An 18,245-nucleotide genomic window follows, 5' to 3' on the forward strand; every position below is an offset into this window, starting at 1 on the left:
TCAAATGACTTACAAGCCTCCTTCATTCCCAGGAATATCAGGGAGTTTAAAATAGAAGTCATCATTTGCTGCTGGGGAAACTTCAATGCCACGCAAAAAGGTGGGGGGAAAAGGGATGGAGAAACTGTCCCTGAGGGCCAGGAACACACCTGTTGTAAAGCGGGCAGGGGTCCCAACATTCATGGCTCTTCACCCCTTGCCTTTCCTCTCTGGTAAAAAGGAGTATCATCATTTCCACAGTCAACACTGAGGATCCCATGACTGGCCCAAGACCAGTATCAGAAGCAAAAGCCTGGCTCCAGTAGCACTTCCTGAAGCCTGGATTTGTGGTCCAGGCGAAGATGAGAGAAACTGACAGCTAGGGTGCAGTTGTTGGCAGCGCCAGCAACCTTGCTGATTTGCCCAAGACTGTGGTTTCGAATCCAGAACTGGGGAGATGGCTCAGCTGGTAAAGCGCTTGCTCTGCAAGCATGAGACCTCAAGTTCAAGCCCCAGAACCTATGTGAAAACAAAGAACAAACAATCACAAAATCCATGGCAGCCTACACTTGCAGTCCCAGCACTGGAGAGAAGAAATGGTGGATCCTGGAGCTCCCTGTTTAGCCAGTCTCTGGTGAGCTCCAGATCAGTGAGATACCCTTCCATGAAAGAAAGAAAGAAAGAAAGAAAGAAAGAAAGAAAGAAAGAAGAGAGAGAGAGAGAGAGAGAGAGGGAGGGAGGGAGGGAGGGAGGGAGGGAGGGAGGGAGGGAGGAAGGAAGGAAGGAGACAGTGCCCAAGGAAGGACACCCGAGAGTGACCTCTTGCCTCCACAAACATGCACATCACACACACACACACACACACACACACACACACACACACACACACATTCATGTGAGCACACACATACAGAGAACACACATGCACAACACACATTCATGTGAACAGAGAGACAGACAGAGAGAGACTTGAGAATGCATGTGTGTCTCAGTTCACTGAAGCAATGTGACTAGGGTCTGTCTGTCAATCAGGTACATTTCTTCCAAAGATTAAGCTCAAGACTCAATTATTTCAGAGCAATTGGCAGCCATGAACATCTAAAAGACATGGTTGATCTATTCCTCATCGACCTAGGATGGAACAAGTGTAGACTCTCCTACTGGCCATTTTGCAACGCTTTCACTAGATGATATCTGATGTGAAGGCTTCATGCCATACCCCTGCATTCTCTCACACACTGTCTTTCATCATCTTTAGAACCACAGGGTTCAAATGACATGTTTACCAAGAGCCATGTCAGAAAAGCCATCTCATCTCCAGCCTAGGAAGGATATGCAGGAAAGGGTAGAAGAAAAGCCCCAAATCACTGAAGGAAGCATCATGTTCTTTGGAGATCAGATCTAACTTGCAGGTGGATGCCATGTTACTACCTTCTTTCCATGGCCACAGACTGGTTCACAGTGACTGAGGGTTTCCATCCTGTGTAGCTGAGTTGTACTCACTTAGTCCCTTTATGAGGATCTACAGCTTGCAATGAGAAGTTTTTAAATCAATCAAATGCTTTGAAAGCATAAAAGCTGTATGTGCTCTGTTTGGGGGTATGTTGGGATGGAATTTAAGGTGGTCTTAACCTCTTAAAATGCTGATGGTTTCCCATATCATTCTTCATTCACTTCTTTGCCAAAATCACCCTTCCTATTTCACAACTGATGCTCATGCCAACTAACTTCTGTAAACTAAAACAAATTAAAAAGGAAAAGGAAAAAAGAACAGAAATCATGTGGATGAGTGTTAGAGTATTTTTCTGAACCCCAAACTGAAAGCTGAACCCCACCAAGCAGAAGCAATCATGTCCTCAGCTCACACTCTCTTAAGCATACTTCTGAAGCATCCTCTCCTAGAGTCTGCTAGTGGTGCTCTCAGATGAGACTGTTGCAGCCCATTTCCCCACACAGCAAAATGAGGCCCAGAGTCACGCAGCTAAGATGAAGTGAGACAAACCCTCGGTGCATGCTGTTACCCAGAGCCAACAGGATCAGTGTGGCTGGACACTTGACCTTGAGATTCTCCTGATCAATCTTTAGGAGACAGGATGTCCCACAAAGCAGCTTAGTCATTACCAGAAGGGCTAAGTTCTAATTGACTACAGGCTTATTTAGGTGACTTCTCCATGCCCCAATTTACCCATTTTTAGGTTCTGAGATGATGATTGCTAAATTATATACTGTATGTATATATGTATGTATGTATGTATGTATGTATGTATGGAATTACAGGCTGGGAGACAGCTAGGTTGGTAAAGGGCTTCTTTTACAAGCACAGGCACCTGTTTGACCCCTAAAATTTTCATGAAATTTTTTAAAAGTCAGGTGAGTATAGCTCACCCTAGTAACTCCAGCTCTGGAGAGGTGGAGACAAGAGGATTCCTGGGACTCAACATCCTCACGGTGAGTTTCAGGCCAAAAAAAAAAAAAAAAAAAAAATGGGCGAGGGTGGGGAGGTGGGAAGTATATACAGAGCCTGAAGAACAACTGAGATTGTCCCCTGGCTTCCATACATAAGTTCACACTCCTACACATGTATCTGTACACACACACACACACACACACACACACACACACACACACACACACTTACAGAGCTATAGAGAAACATCTGTAATAGTGCATCACAAGATACTTTGACATTTTGCTATCTATCAACATGTGTGTTTGTGTGTTCATTTCTCCATCAGCTTCAAACACAGCAACATTATTCACAATATTAGAAATCATGATGGCAGTGTTGTTTGGTTGTTTGATTGGTTTTTCTTTTTCAATTACATAAAAGTGATGTTTTATATAGGGCAAGATATTTCAAACTATTAAATTAATTTTGAAATAAAAGAGAATATAAATGGAACTATGGTAGTTTCAATCGGAATGACTCTCATAGGCTCATATGTTTAAATAAATTGATCTCCAGTTCATAGAACTGTTTGGGGAGGATCAGGAGGTGTGGCCCTGTTGGAGGAGGTGTGTCATTGAGAATGCCAGGTTCAGTCTTGTTTCTCTCTACCTGCAACTTATAGATCAGATGTGAGTTCTCAGTTGCTGCTCCAGCACCATGCCTGACTGCTGCTGCCCTGCTCCCCACCATGATGATCATGGACTTATTCTCTGAAACTGTAAGCCAGCCCCCAGTTAACTGCCTCTTCTGTACATTCCCTTGGTTATAGTATTTTTCTCTTGGCAATAGAGCAGACAAGAACAAAATAAAAAGTATTTGGGGGCTAGATAGTCGTGGTGCACACCTTTAGTGCCAGCACTTGGGAGGCAGAGGCAGGTGGATCTTGAAAAACCAATAAAATAAAATAGGGAACAATAATTATTATTTAACAGAACCTTCATATCTTGGTTTGGTTTGCCTTGGTTTGGTCTAATCTATTCTGGTTTGGTTTGTTTTTGTTTTTGTTTTTGCAGGGGGAGTGTTTGTTTGTTTTATTTTGATAACTGAAAAGAATTTTTATTTTTCCAAATCTTTTTGAAGTTCAATTTTCATACATTTTGTTGTTTATTTTTAAGATTATAGTTTAATCACAACATTTCTCCAATTTCTGTCCTTTCTCCAAGGCTTCTCATAAACCCCTCCCTGACCCCCTTCAAATCCATGGCCCCTTTTTGACACAGAGTTTCACTGTGTAGCACAGGCTGGCTTTGAACTGGCTACTAAAGTACAAGCTAAATTCACCTCCACATTTTTTCACCTTAGTCTCCATGTTCCTATTTAGCCATGCTTGCTTGTTGCTTGTTTGTGTTTGGCCGTCTTTTGGATCCCAGCCTGACTTGAACTCACTATATAACTAAGGGTGACTTTGAACTTCTGACCTACAAGATTATTACCTTAGGATAAACTCAAGGCATATAGATAAGATGTATAACTTCTACCCTTAAAGACTGACAGATATAAACATGGAACAAATGAGAAAGCAAATATTGAAGGAAAAATACACGGTCTGGGGTCCTAGGCAGGTTCTGACCCATGATATCCTCTCTCTAATTTGAGCATCATGTGAGATGAGGATCATGTGGCTAAAAAAAAAAAAAAACCCGAAGTGATGGAAGATAATGCTGGGACATTTTGACTGCACAGCCCTAGGAAGAAAAGCAGCAGGAAGTTAAGAAGGGCTTATTATCATTTCAAGATTTTTTTTGTCTAATTTTCTCCTTTTGACAGAGAAGATTTATGCCACAGATAGAGAAGAAATGCATGCTGTCAGGATCTGTCATTGTTTCAGTGACAATACAAGCATCCAGCCCCACTATTGTGTCCCCCTCACCATGGCCAATAAGTCAGTTCAGGGAAACAACCAGGAGGACATTCCTCCCCAGAGTGTGAGGAGCAAAGCCAAACTAGGTCATCTTCTGACACATCCTCATTTCAAATCAGAGCAGAAGCAAAGAAATGATTGCCTACTGCGAGCATAGGGCTGGAAGTTGAGTAAACAATCAGAAAACAAATGTGGAGTCATCTGGTCTACCTGCCTATTTTATATATGGGAAAAGTCAAATTTTAAGGATGGTTGTTGACCTGCCAGGATGAAAACTGGTAACTTGGCCTGAGTGTGTGTTTTCTACCCTACAACAGTTTGGTAATACTCATCCACATTGTTCCATTTCATTATTTTGCATTCCTTTGAGAGTTTCATGTAAGTACATAATGAATTTGGTCCTTCTTACCTACTAGTACCCTGTCTCCTTCCCCTTCCACCCACTAAAACACTTCTATTCCCATCTTGCTTTCTCACTCAAAGATGTAGAATGATTTCCATCACTCTTAGATACCTACCTTGGCAAATGCCAGGACCAAGCTTAAGAGTCAACACACACACACACACACACACACACACACACACTCAGAATGATGTCCATATCATTAGATTTATCAATAATTCCTTGCTAGTGCCTGCTGAGTCTAAAATGAGAATTAAATTTCAATTGAGTGTTCTTTTCCTTTTGATAATCTACCACATCAGACATTATACCAGATTATGGCTGAATGGCCAAAGTATTTAATAGGCTCCATGACAAACTCAATAGGTATTAGAAGAAATCAAACATTAAATGAGTGACTATATTTAGTTGAATAGATATGCTGCAGCTATAACTCCTGGCTCTATAACCCAAGAATTCCAAGTCATAAACAACAAATGTCTACACACCCTTGTCTGCAGCACTATCCAAAGCAGCTGCACTGTGGAATCAGCCTATATGGTCACAACAGACAGCAGATGAAAAGAGTGCTATATTCTGGGCAGCATATATTGTTCAAATCTTAGATGGTTTTTAAATTTTTTAAAAAAATGAGCCAAATATCAGAGTGAAAGCTAAAAGATCAGCAAAGCAAAACAGCCAGCCACTAGTTCTTACCTCCACGAAATCCTCAGCCTAAAGAGAGTGAGTTCCTGTTTCCTCATGCCTTATACACCTTTCTCTGCCAGGACATCACTTCCTGGGATTAAAGGTGTGTGTGCTTCCCAGTACTGGGATAAAAGGTGTGTGCCACCACTGCCTGGCTTCTATGTTTAATCTAGTAGCTGGCTCTGTCCTCTAATCCTCAGGCAAGTTTATTAGGACACACAATATATCACCAAATTATTTTCAAAATGCATTACTATTCAACCATTAAGAAGAACAAACGTATGCCATTTGCAGAAAAATGGATGGCTCTAGTGATGATCATGGTAAGTTAAATAAGTGAGGCCAAGAAAGACAAATATTACATGATTTCATTCAGACATGGACTCTAGACTTTTGGAAAATGACTTGAAAGCAGAGGTGGGACCATTGGGAAGAAAAGGGGGACCAGCAGGAGGGAAGAGAGGAGTGGGAGAGGATAAGGTGAATAAGATCAAAAGACAAGATACACACAAATTGGAACTTTGTAATATAGCCCACTATGTTATGCATGAATATAAGCTAACAATGAACTACGCTGGTATATAAAATGAATATGAACACACTGGAACACCCATGACTTAAGGAAAACAGTTTTCAATTGATTAGATCCCATGACTTCTAACCACTATGAGATTCTTCTAAATTCCAAAGCTTGTCTTAGCACAGAATGTCTCCTCTCTGTATTCTTTAACCCATGAAATATTTGTGTGTGTGTGTGTGGGGGGGGGGTGTTCCTAATGCTGCACGTGGGGCAGGCAAGATAGCACATCAGGTAAAAGTGTTGGCTGCCAAGCTTGGTGACCTGAGTTTCCTCCCAGGATACATATGGTGGAAGGAGAAAACTGATTCTCAACAGCTGTCTTCTGACCTACACATGTGCTGTGTGTGGCACCAGGTGGGTGAGTATACACATGTACATACTCACACAAGCATGCTAACTGCAATGTTTTAATGTTGAAAGTCCATAAGGAATGCCAGTGTCTCAGGGCCTTGCTAGCACTTGCCAACTCTGGAGATGCCTGGATTTCTTTTCAGTGTCAGTGACATCCTGTCTCCCCATCCTGATCAGAGGTGCCAATGACCCAAGCTGATCTTGAATTATGCCAAAGGGGGAAAGATGGAGACAACTGCCTTCTGCTTCAGCCTCGCACCACATGTGATACATGTCATTACTAAAACAACAGAGGTGAAAACAAATATGAAATTTGTTATTCAGTAATAAACACTACCTTAAAACTGCAGCCTGTGAAATCATCAGAGAAAAGCTGACTCAGCCAGACACCATTCAGGACTGCTGGGGACTGCACGGTATGGTTTGGTTCCTGACTGCCCCCAAATGCCATATGTTGAAGGCTTGTCCCACACTGGTGAGGCTATGGGGATGTGGCAGAACCTTTAAAGTCAAGGTCTGGACATGTTCACTGGGGACATGCACTCAAAGGGGGTGTTAGACCCAGGCCCTTCCCTTCATGGGCTTCCTGGCTGCTGTGAGGTGAGCAGTCTTCTGTTTTTGCCACAGTGGACAGCACTACCTTAGTCCCAAAGCCACAGGGCCAGGTGACCAGGGACTTAACCTTCTGAAACCATGAGACAAATATACCTCCCCTTTTGGTTAACTGTCTCAAGTATTTATTACAGCATTGACTAGTACACTGAAACAATAAACTTCAGAGTTCACTGGACAGAGTATGACTCCAAACTTCATGTACATAAAGCTCTGAAGGGTTCTCAGCATTGGTAATACAGATCTTCTGTCCACAAAGGGACATTAACAAAGCCCACCTTACAGAGGAGAACAATCATTTCCATAGGATAACATGCTCCGAATATTAACCTGAGGCTGGAACACAATAACTACTTGATCAACTTTAGCAATTTAGATATTATTCATTATCATGAATCATATTAATCCCACAGGATTTGTGTGTGCCTCAAGGAGTCAAAAGATGTAAAGAGTGTGGCTCAGGTTCTGGTTCTCTGGGAGCTCTTGATAAATGTTTATTTCTTGTCACTTTTTTCCAGATGGCCTTATTGGGAAGTTTCTGCATGTGTGAGTTTTCTGCAGGGCAAAAATCATTGTACAAGTAAATTCCTGCACACCCTCTAGAAAGCCACCATCAAACAGTGATCCCTCAACCTTGGGTCTGAGACCACTCAAAGCCTTTTGGTGCAGCACAAAGCAAGCAGATAGACTGATGAGTCCTTTTTTGTTGCCTAAGAAAACCTATTAAAAATAAAAATGGAAAATTATCCCCAATCTATATGTGGTTCAGCATTAGAAGCTACGGCTGGAGGCCCTCCCCTGTACTAAAAAGCTTTGAACTTCCTGATTTCTCTCAATCATGGAAGGGACACTGTGAGCACAGGGGATGACAAGCAGCCTTCTGGCCATGGTGGACAGAGGGGCCAAGAAGGATTTATGGAGGTTCTGAAAAAGAAACAGTGAGATAGAAATCCCTGGTTCCCAAAGGAAGGGAGCCGGGGAAGTCTTTGTGGAGGAAGTTGACAAGCTCCTGTGATTATCTTTTTAGAAGATACCAAACCAGGCCACTGGACAGAACGGTACTGGGTGCCATGCTAATGCCCTCATTGGGTTTCTTCTCTAGGCCCACCATAGGGGACTCTAACCTAGAATTCTGACAAAACATAATGGAGTAAGGTTGCCACCGCAGTAGGAAGCACATGAGGAAGCCAGCCAGGCCAAGCCCAGGCAGCTGTTCTGGTAGAGGAAATGACATCATCCAAGTCTTGGTGGTAAAAGGGAGATGAGAGTGATTAGACCAAGCAACAACAAGAATTAAAAAATAGCTGGATAAGTAAAAGAGGGTAAGTAAGCAGTCAGAACAGAGCAGAACCAGATCTCACATCCAGGAAGAGGTTTGGCTTGCTCTGTTTCAGTGATGGAGCTATGGAGTATTTTAGACAGTAGGGAGTACAAAGACATTTTCTTTGGAGAAACTGCTTCACAGGGAGTGTTGGTTAACTTCCTGTTTTCTGAAAAATAAGAAAAGAGAGCTGAAGATTTGGAGCCATAGCTCTATTGTCCTGGATCTCCTGAGAAACCTGTAGATTCCTCTGCATCACATGCCCCATCTTCAGTCACAGCTCTGTGCTCAGAAAGTCTGGCTTCTGTGTCCAAACTGCCTCTCCTATTTAAAGGCAATGGAAATACCTTTTGTCAGCCTTATAGAACCTGAAGCTGGCTCACAGCCTCTTTTCCTAGAGATCCAATACTGCTAGAAGTCTACAGATTTATCCATCTTGGACACAACAAGGCTATGCAATCAACACAGTCACAGAGAAAAACTTCCCTGCCCCTCAGAAAGAAGTGAGGAGCATAAATGTCAACCTTGGGCTTTGAGCTTGCTTAGTGGGCAAAGGAGCTTGCCACCAAGCCTAACAACTTGAGTTCAACCCTTCTGTTTGGAGGGTGTAGATGTAACCATTTTGTTAAAATAGAAACACAGAGCCAAATGCAGAGTTAAAAGCCCAAGAGGTCAGAGAAATAGCTAAGTGCTAAAAACCTTACTCTTCACTGGCACTGCTGTCCTTCCCCTCAGCAAAGAGACCTACTTCCTGTGTGTCTGTCTTTTTATTGACTTTCTGTTCTACCTTCTCATTGGTTGTAAACCCAATCACATGACCTCTTCATCACTGCCTGTCTATACAGACCTCCAGGTCTTCTATGGTTAGTATTGATATTAAAGGCGTGTTTCTCCATGCTGGCTGTATCCTTGAACACACAGAGATCTGCCTAGCTCTGCCTCCCAAGTGCTGGGATTAAAGGCGTGTGCCTCCATAGCCCAGCTTCTGCTATGACTTGCTAAGAACTCTGACCTCCAGGCAACTTTATTTATTAACATACAAATAAAATCACATTTCAGTACAAATAAAATGTCACCATAGGAGGAACAAAACTGACTCTAACAAGTGGTTCTCCGATCTTCCCCCGTGCACCATGATGCACATGCATGCATGTATGCGTGCGCGTGTGCATGCGCACACACGCGCGCACACAAACACACACACACACACACACACACACACACACACCACATGTACACACACACACCACATATGTACACAGAGATACACACACACCACGCATACACCACATGTACACACACACACACACACACACACACACACACCACATATGCACACAGAGACACATACACACCACACATACACCACATGTACACATACACACACCACATGTGCACACAGAGACACATACACACACACCACACATACACCACATGTACACGCATATACACGCACACCACATATGCACACAGAGACACATACACACACACTACACATATACCACATACACACACACACACACAAATATCAGATACACACACACCACATACACACATCATCATCATCCTCATTTTGTAGATGAGAAAACAAACCAAGAACCAGAGAGGTTCAATAACTCCCCCAGAATCACCCAGCTGTGAGGTGGAATTCAAATCCAGGCCTGTGGGTCTAAGTTCTTCCTATTCACGAGTTATCTATGAGCACCACATAGGTGACCACATTCTCTAAGCTGAAATGGAGGGTTCAAGAAGATATTCTTTGGGTCTCTCCCCTTGGGTAGACATTCAGAGGGATGTTAAAGAAACCCTGGGTTGGGGCTTTGAAGTCCCACGAGTGAATCTTCAGCACACACCCTCTCTTCTTACTCGGGACTTAAGCTTCACTGGACTCACCTGTGGAGTGTGAGGCAAGAAGAGGCATAGTGAAGTGAAATCCAGAAGCTTTGGATGTGTGTCCCTGAGTGATGTGTTCCGGGGGGCATAGTGGAGAGGGATTTGAGGAACAGCCAGCCTTAGTCAATGTGGATAACAAGGCTTTCATGGTAGACACAGAGCTGAGACCTAGCGGGAAATGCACAACTCTACTTGACAGGGCACCAAGACCAAGGAGAGTGGCGGGCACAGGCAGTTGCTGGGACCAGGAGTTGAGGCTACAGAATACACGTTTCCTATTGGAGGAAGAGAGATCTGGGACTGTCTCTTGTTCCTCATTGTAGTGTCAGCAAACTCAGGCTGATCCCAGAAAAGGATTGCAGTGTTCATCGGGACAATGTAAGGCAAGCAATGTTTGCTCATAACTCTACAAACAGCATGTGTTAGTCTCAGAGTATGGGTCAGTGATGAGCATCAGACTAGCATGCATTAGACCCTGGCTTCCAGCCCCAACATAGGAAAATAATGATAAACATAGATTAAGTACTCAACACACACACACACACACACACACACACACACACACACACACACACACAAATCTGCCCTTCAGAATTTGTAGGGAGAAGGAACAGCCTTCCTGAGTAGCTTTTCAGAATTTGAAAATTCTACATAGAGCAAGGGAGAGTATAGGCCTGCTCTCTTGGGGTTTATATTCTAATGAGGAAGTCAAGCCATAATCATGGAGATGCACAAATGAATGAGATCATCTGGGATGTGATCAATGCTATGAAAAATTAAACAGATGCAAAAGAGACAGGCTGGCAAAAGCAGGAAGCTGTGTAGAAATGGAGATCCTCTCCAGAGGTGGCATTTGAGAAGAACCTGAATGACATAAAGATAGCCACACAAACACTGAGAGAATAAAATGATGTGCATAATGATGGTACATGCATAGATCCTGAGGTGAAGGGGAGCACTGTAAGTTTGGGGGCCAAAAAGAAAGCCAACATAATTGGAATGAGGATTCAAGGCAGAGTAGGAGAGAAGAACCAGAAGGAGACAGGGGCAGAGCAACCCCCCTTGCAAGCCCCAGCAGGGAGATGGCAGGCAGATAGTCCCCAGTACAGTGTGGTGGCAAGGAGTGGAGCAGGGACAGGCAGTGATCAGCATTTGAAAGGCAGCACAAAAGGGCTGTGATTCACAAGAAGAGCTGGATGGAATAGAGAAGCCTGTCAGGAGATCATGAAAGTTCCCCAGCAAGGACCAAATGGTGCTGGGCGAGTTGGGATAGAGAGGTGTGCACACCAGCCACCTACAGGGACAGCAGGCCTCTTTGCCAGATTAGGAAAGGAGGGTCAAGCTCACGGCTAGAAGCTGTCAGGTCCCTCCCCCTCCCCCCCACCCCCCCACCCCCACCCCCACCCCCGCAAGCCAGGGCCTCCAGGCTGCAAAGCAGGCTCTTCCACAACCTTAACATGTGCAGAGGAACAGGTGTATAGGGTTGTGCCTTCCTCGTTCACCAACTGTTCCTCATTTGGGGAGGAAAAATGAACCTCCTACTCGTTAATGCCACACTGTTTATTGATTTAGGCAAATGCTTGGCAGCTCCAATTCATCTTCTGAAAGATAATGTAATAAGGGCCCACATTATACTGCATCTTTATCTGGGCTCTACATATGTCATATCCTTACTCGCACAGTTTCTGAGTTGGGGAAATGAACAAACTCTGGCGTCGATGGGCAGGCATGTCTTTCTGAAAATAATGAAGGGGGAGGGTTGAAAGGAAAGCTGTGTGATGCTGTGCTAGTTACTTAGCCTCTCTGAACCTTAAATTCCTTTTATACCCCCAAAAGTATCTGTCTACCTACCTACCTATATATCCTTGTCCTGCCAATCCTCCCAGTTCAAATGTGAGTCATTTAACATGTTGCACAAAGACTGGGGAGTTTCTCAGTGGGTAGGAAGCTCACTGGACAGTATAAAGACTTGAGTTCATTCAGATCCCTGGAACTCACATGAAGTTAGACATGGGAGTGTGTGTGTCTGTGAGCCCAGGACTCCTACAGTGAGATGGCAGGTGGAGACAGCTGAATCCCCTGGAGCTCTAAGCCCAGCTCGCCAGGCATGCACACTAGCTAACAGGAGGGAGGACCAGAGCATCGGGAAGGAGAATGGAAGTTTGAGAGTGATGAGACAGAGTGATGGAGAAACCCACACCAGAGATTTCAGTGCAGGGGAAGGTTGAGCACATTGACCAGAGATGGAGGATGAGGAACATGCCTGGGCTTAGAGAAAGGCAGGCACAACACAAATTGGGAAAGGCTGGAAGGGGGGAAGACCATTTGCCTACCACCTCCAAGGTCCAAGCAAGAACTGAAGGCCACCTGATACACCACCCATGTGTGGGTGATAAATGATCCCAGCAGGTGACAACCCAGGTGTGAGCTCCCAGTCTGCACCTATGATTACACAGCACTCCCTAGTATATCTCAGCTACATGACTCTCAGAAGAATCACCTTAATCTCTTTTCAAAGTCAACTTCACTGAGGTAGGATTTGTAATCAATAAGTATATCCATTGAGTTATACATCATTCCTAAGAGAGTTCCTCTGCGTCCTATTCCCATACCCAGCTTCCTAGGGCCTCTCAGCTGTAACTTGTACCCCACCCTGCTGCAGCTGCCCCCTCCCTACCTTGGTCAGGAAGTCAGCACAGTGTGTTACATAACCATTGCTCCTATCCTAAGAGAACTAAGAGGGGAAGAGAGTCTGCCTGACAAGACATTGCGCATGCCGAGATGATCTTTCAGAGACTTGGGGACATACCCATAGTAGTTCCATGTATTGGCATGTTACCCTGACTCACCTGCCTGCTGACTACTTCCTTCAGATAGAGCGGAACTCAGTTACCCAGGAGAGACAAAAGAGTCTTCCCTTTCAGAACCTGGCACTCAATCTTAAAGTTGTGTGTGTGTGTGTGTGTGTGTGTGTGTGTGTGTGTGTGTGTGTGTGTGTTTGATTCATTATTCCCTGCTATCCTTTTACATAGAAAATTGCACCAGAGGGCAACACCTAATTTCTCAACTGCAAAATGAGGATAATAATAGTCTTTAATTTACAAGTCGTTAGTTAGCATAAAATGAAATAATACATCTAAATAGGGCCTTCTGTGATATCTGGCCCCTAGTAGACATTCATTAGAGGATTTCTGAAGCTTCCTTTTAACAAGCACCTACTCTACTGCCAAGCTCTATGCTAGAGGCTTCCTCTTGCCTTTCCTTATTTGCTCTGGTCAGGGGCTGACCACAGTCCTGATGGCAGTTGGGTCCTTTTTGTTCCCAGCTCCAGGGAGCTGATTATGTCAGCCCATCCATCATTCTCCAGTAACCCTTAGCCATGTGACTCCCAGAAGACATAATTTTAGGGCTCTGGAAAAAAGGGGAGCCTTTACTGAAGTATGATTTATAATCAACAATGCACCTTCTGAGTATGTGTGTTTTGACAGCTTTGGACAAATGTGTAAACAGTGTAACCAGCAACAGAGCACCCTATAAATATCCCGCTGAACATCCTCTCGATGGACCTCTCATGCCCAACCTTAACGACATTGACTTTGTGATACCAGAGTTTTGATTTACCATTCCTAGATTTCATAGAAATGCAGTTATATGCCATTTATTCTTCTCTACCTGTCTTCTCTCTCTCGGTGCAATGTGTTTGAACTCATTCACCCTGGCACACATATCAACAATGTACTCATTTGTGTTGTGATTTTTGCTGCAAGTAGTTTATCTGTTCACATGAAGATGGACTGGGGAGTTGTTTCTCCCTGCTATTATGATTTTGAACATTAGTGTACAAGACTGTGTGTGGAAAAAAGTTTCTATTTACCATGAAAAAGAACTTGAGATTCCGTCTGAGGCATGGTTAGCTGAGGCTTAACATCATGAAACTCCTTTTGGCTATAGCGTCTTTCACCTGCTTTGTATGGGAATTCTGCATTCCCACCCTTACTGATTGTGTTACCCTTTATCGATTTAGCCATTCGAACAGGCAGTTATTTGTCACCGTTTCAACTTGAATTTCCCTAATGGCTGATGATAGTGAGTATCTTTTCCAGGCTTCATACGTCATTGATATGTCCTCCTTAGTGAGACGCTTATTTATATCTTTGCCTATTGAAGTCTAGTTTGAATCACAATACAAGATCTTCATGGTAGAGGAAGTTACATAAACTCCAAAACAATGCAGCCCATGAGAACATCCCCTTCTCTGATCTTAACTCGCTGAACTAACACTATTTCCAACACAGATGCTGGGTGTGAAGATGTATCATAGACATGTGGGCATAGTGGTATTAGTTGGAAAGACCTGTCACGTTATCTTAAACTAACCCCTAACTATTTAGTTGTGGATCATTTAAAAGTTATGATTTCCATTCCAGTTGTCTAGAAAAGAGAAACAATGCAATCACTTCATTGTGTTGTCAGAAGAGCAGAAACCAAGATCCTTGTGGTATGTATTAGATGTTCCACCTGTGTGAAGCTATTTTTCTATCCAAAATACACCAAGCATCTATTGCCTCAATAACACTGCCTTACAAGCAATCCCTAGATAGTATAGCTTTTTAAAAATGACCAGTAACTTTGTCAAGGATCGCATATCTAGTCTCTGCTCAGTTCCCTTACAGATCTAGGATTGGCTAGCTGTTGGCTGATCTGGGATGATCTTGGATGGTGCAAAGCAGTGATCTGGCTCACACTTCCTATGTCTCTCATCCTTTAACAAGTTAGTCTAGGAGTGTTGTCTTAGCAGTATGGAAGTGTATTGGTGAAATTATTAAGGCCACTCCACGTAGTTAAAAGGGAGGTTTATTTTGTGGGGTACTTACAAATGAGGGGGTAGGTTACAGGGTCTGGCAAGGGTATAGCACAATCCGGCGTTGTTCTCTGGAGAACTCTGCTCGGTCTACCTCCAGCGTCCAGAGTCTGGGAACCAAGAGAGTGAGTTCTTCCCGCTGATCCTTCGTCTTCCGCTTCCTCCTCTGCCCCGCCTTGTGGGCGTGACCATTACCAAAGCCTCAGTGGGGGTTGGAACTTCCAGGCCAATGCTGGGATGGCTACCCACTACAGAAGTGCAAGACAGAAAGCAGAAACACACAAGCTCCTCTGGCTCTAGACTTGGGCCTGGCAGACTGTCCTACCAGTCATAAGGCCAGATAGACTCAACAGGTGGGCACATAGCTTCCACTTCTTTGGGGATAAAATCTCCTAAGTCAGGGAAATCATGTGTTCACAGGGAGGAACTGGGTCTGGCATTTAATTTGAGGAAAGAAAAAAAAAGCAAGTTCCAAGTGATCCAGTTACTCTCTACCTCCCTGCCATCACAGCACTCTAATTCTGGACAGGGTGGCACATCTATGACTAGTTGCTTCTGATCTCAGAAAGAAAACAACATTAGGGTCACCTGACTTTTGTCAGCTGCATATACACACCCCCTCATTAGCAAGTCTGGCAGGGCCAGGAGGTGAGACCAAAGCTAAGAAGTTAGTTAGGTCATTGTTATGTCCTGTTGATGGCACTCCCAGCTCCACTTTCTTTCTCTCTGTCCTGCAAATGAATTGTCTCCCCAGTAGCTGAGCCCACCACCTGGAGGCTCAGGAAAGGTGAAGGCTCTGGCTCTGGCAGTGTATAAACAAGTTCCTTTGCTCAGCTGTGGTCTAACCCATGCTGAACTCAAAGCCTGAAAACAGTCACTGGTAGGTTGCAAGGAGTTGAGAAGGTCTGACTCACTACAGGTCCCTGCTGGGAAGCATGACCCACTCACAGTGACAATTCAAATCCATCTCTCCATCCATAGACCGAATAAGGGGGGCTGGCACATTAGTGTTACAGCAGGGCACCTCCACCACCATGGTAGTTTTTGGTGTTCTCAATGCAGATGGGCTCTTGGTCCAAGCAGAATCAGAATCATCACTTAAGAATTTGAATTGGTTTATACATTCCCTTCTGTGGCTCTGGAGTAGTTTGAGAAGTGTCAGTTTGACAGGACCTGCCCATTGTGAAGAGAAAGAAAGGCTTCAGAAAAAAATAGAAAATAAAGTGGAGCAGGGCATAAAATCCAAATGGCTTCAAAATGCCTGGTCCTGAGAGCTTCTTACAGTAGTGGTTCCTGGTTCTGTCTAATATTCCTTCTTCCCTATCCAGATCCAAATATTTTAAATTTTTTCATGGAGAATTGCCTCCCCAATCCCTTAGTCTACACCACTTGCACAGGATCTGACCATAACCAAATTCTAAGGGGTTGGGTTATGTCACCTAAGCCAAGCAAGACTATCACCTTCCTTGAGCTGCATTTATAATCCCATAGATGAACACATGCCTCAGCTAGACCAGTTCAGCCCAAGATTTCAGAAGACAAGACTAGGAGGCATACCTTCTCCTCTGCATTAGCCTTGAGGTGTGTGAAATGAGCCAGGAACTAGTGTCTACCCTCTGGTTTTCACAGGAAGCAAGTTCGCCTGGAAATGAAGACAACCCAGTGGAAAGTAGAGCTGGGGATGGGAACAAGGTCCTGCTGACTGTGCACGACTACACGACGAGTTCCTAGTTCCAGTGCTAACTGAAGCAAGGTCTCTGGGGAATTTAGTAGTTCCAAGCCAATACGTTCTTCTTATCTTATCTTATTTTGTGTGTGTTAGGAACTGAGCCTGGTGCCTTCAACATGTTAGGCAACTATGCTTACCATTGAAGTATTTACCCAGCTCCCTAAAATTTCTTTTTAGAAAATATTTTCTAGCAAGCATACAAAATACTGACATTCTTAATGACATTTTCATGTGTGTTTATCAATGTTCTTTGCTCACATGTACTCCCCCATCCTCCTTGCATAGTCTCCATTCTGCTTGCATGTATATATTTGAGTCTAGGTCCACATATAAGAGAGAATATGCAATAATCTTCCCTCACGTATTAAATTATTTTGGTCTCTGCAAATGTGAATTGAATTTGAGTTTTCTATTTCTTATAAAAATTGTTAACTATGAACTCTCTGAAGCCAGGTCACCCTGCACAATCCTTCCAGACAGTTCATAAGTCTTTCTTTTCAAAAGAGGAGGCTGGAGAAGTCTCTCTCACTAATAGTCCAGAGTCCTAGGTCAGCTCTCTCCCAGCTTGATTATATAAAGATGAAAAGCAGAAATGTAAGAGTACTTCCAATACTCTTCACAGAGCACTACAACTAGGTACTTTAATTATACATTTGGCCTGCCCTGGTGTAACATTTGTAGCCCTAAACTTGACGTTCTTTGCAAAAACCATATAATAAAAATTACAAGGTTTGTGAGAAAATCAGTTTAGCGGCATAACATGCATAAACTTCATCAGTGGCACAGTAAAAAGAACCAAGAACCTAGTAAAAAAGGCAGCACCATTTTATGCATGTCAAGTGGCTTTAAAACATGTAGCTATGTCAATAAACATTGTGTAAGCCTGAGAGCCTGAGGGATGGCTAGAGGTTGTGAATTTTGTGAAGCAATGGAAACTACAGAGAAAGTTGTAACCCTAGAAGGGGATGAGAGTGGTTCATGATTCAGATGATGGCAGAAGTCCAAGCCCTCCCTGTCCCTAACTGCACTTTTTTTATTCCTACATGAGTTTTCTGCAGTCAACAATTGTTTTTTACTTAATGAAGTTACACATAAGTGAAGTAAAATCTACATTATGTTCACATTGTTTTCTACTATATCAATCTCACTAGAACAAATCCAAGTTTTCTGAACACATGTTGTCATAGAATCCTCAAATGAGCTTAGTGTATTAGTTTTTCCATTTTTCAAGAGAAAGTACTGAGGCTCAAAGAGTCAGTGAGTGGTGGAACTAAGAGACTAGCGTCCATCTGTCATCCAGTGCTTAATGCTCCCCTCATTGGTCCATTTGAACACCAAGTTCTCCTCTGACACATGCAAAGGACCTACTGAGTCTCAGGAATAGTGGTCTATCACACCCGAGACATTAGTTAGTCCTCTACATTCTGCAGGCCTCAGTTTCTTCCTTTGTCCAGTGCTGTACTACCCTCTCCACCCCAGTGATCCCATCTAAAAATGGGTCCATGTCCTTTGCTACTCA

General features: G+C 43.6%; 1 protein-coding gene across 2 annotated transcripts in view; it reads right to left on the bottom strand.

Moving 5' to 3' along the window:
* Nucleotides 1-18,245, bottom strand: part of Shisa9 (shisa family member 9) — a 299,285-nt gene that overhangs the window by 163,949 nt on the left and 117,091 nt on the right. The gene's annotated exons all lie outside the window — the stretch shown is intronic.

This window comes from Onychomys torridus, chromosome 8 (assembly GCF_903995425.1).
Source record: "Onychomys torridus chromosome 8, mOncTor1.1, whole genome shotgun sequence".
Classification (NCBI taxonomy): domain Eukaryota; kingdom Metazoa; phylum Chordata; class Mammalia; order Rodentia; family Cricetidae; genus Onychomys; species Onychomys torridus.